Source organism: Lactuca serriola, chromosome 6 (genome assembly GCF_051521515.1).
Source record: "Lactuca serriola cultivar US96UC23 chromosome 6, Lser_US96UC23_V15, whole genome shotgun sequence".
Classification (NCBI taxonomy): domain Eukaryota; kingdom Viridiplantae; phylum Streptophyta; class Magnoliopsida; order Asterales; family Asteraceae; genus Lactuca; species Lactuca serriola.
In genome coordinates, this window is record NC_136413.1 from 136,675,562 (window position 1) to 136,677,644 (window position 2,083).

Sequence of the window (2,083 nt, forward strand, 5' to 3'; positions counted from 1 at the left end):
CACTGTCGACTGGAATCGCCGAGTTCATGGGGAGGACTCGCCGAGTCCATGTACAAATTCATCCTACTCGTCGAGTAGGATCATGCACTCGACGAGTAGGTGCGTGCTGGGCAGTCTTTTCATGTTTTGTTGCTGGAAATGGATTAGAATCATTATCCCAATCTGTTTTGGACTTGTAAAATCTGTTTTTCAAAATGATAATGATTATGTTAATCCATTTTACATGACTTTTAACAATTTCAAAGTATTATATATGTTCATATGATTTCTTGAAATTGCTTGACATAAATTTGTGTTCTTATGAGTTTTTAGAAGATCATAGGAATTATGTGTAACCACCATGTGTGTTTAATTCTTGAACTTAATTGTAATGATGGTGTTCATAACTTGTCCTCAAGTTATGGATAACCAAAGGTCACTTCTTTAAATTATGATTAAAGAACTAAAGAGGTTTCATAAAATGAAGAGTCTTCATTTTATGAACCATTAAAACTCATAAGTTACAAAATTGAAGAGACTTGGAATAGTTTCAATTCTTTCCCTCAAGTTTTGGAATTTGAAAAGTCTTACACTCTAATACTTTAATTCCAAATTAAACCTTAGATTTTTAAAAAGTTTAAAAATCAACACTTATACTATTATTATAATTTTATTATATAGATATGTATAAAAATATGTCGTTCTTACCATTAGTAGGCCTCATTCACGAAGCTGGTCTATAAGGGGGGTATAAGGTTGTTGCCTATAAAATGGTGACTTAATGGGTGTCCACTCTCACCCACTGCTTCCTTGATCGGTGGAGGGTCGTTAGCCTAACGGGTAGGATATGACTTTAAATTCTCATTAAAAGTATAATGAATTATAAAGTAACTATACATTATAAATTCCCAATCTTAGTTACTTTAGGAAAATATGAAATTGGTGCTAGCCCATAAAATTACACTTTGTACCTTACCAAGTCGTTAGTGGAGCGTGTGTGGTTAACCGGTACACTAACATGGACTAGTAAGAGTGGCAAAGGGTAACTTGACTTTATTATAGATCGTGGAGCGTGTGTGGTTAACCGGCACATCGATTAGGTAATATTGTTAAGCGTACCAAGTCAATTTGTATGGTTATTCACACCTTGTTTGTGATCCTCGGCATCCCAGTCACAAACTTGAGAGGGCACATTCGAGATTCAAACATGCCATTGAAAAGTTCAATGTATCTCAAAAGATCTAGGAGTTTCGAAACCAATAAAACCTAATAATAAAATATTTCGTCTTACGGTGGAAATTGGTAAATCGTCATTTACCTACCTTCAAATATTTTATAGTGTGGATTACGGCATCCCTCTTCCACCTATAAATAGTTTGTTGGATCCTAGCCTTAATATTTCATTTGGGTGACTTATTAAGGACTCTTAATCTAATGAAACTTATCTTCCTTCTATTCCAGATGTCTTCCAATAACGTTGTTGGCTCAAACCCTACAGGCTGCTTTTCCCTAATGAACTTGTGTGGTAAGGTCATTTTTTATGGATCCAACTTTAATGAGTGGATCAGAAACATCAGGATGATTACCCGCTATGAGGACAAAGAATATGTCCTTGATAGGGAGCTTAAGGTTGTTAATGAAGCCACTGCTACTCCAGAAGAGCTTGCGGAGTTCATTGCGCATGAGTAGGATGCCACCAAGGTGTCCTGCATCATGATGGCCACAATGACTCCGGAACTCCAAAAATCTTATGAAGATTTGTACCCCTATGAGATGCACTTGGATCTGATGGAAAGGTACCATCAGAGCGCGCGTCAAGAGAGGTATGAAATCATTTCCTCCATGATAACCGCAAGGATGAAGGATGGTGAACCCATCACCGGTCACTTGCAGAAGATGCAGAGGTTCGTTGACCGGTTACTAAAGCTCAATGTTGACTTCCCTGACGAATTGGCGATTGACATCATTCTCCATTCCTTACCTCCAAGTTATGATCAGTTTCGTATGACTTATCATATGAACAAGGAGGAAGTCACGCTTAGCAAACTTCAAGGACTCTTAAGGACAGCTGAAAATGGCCTTAAGGGTAAAGCGGTTGCTACTT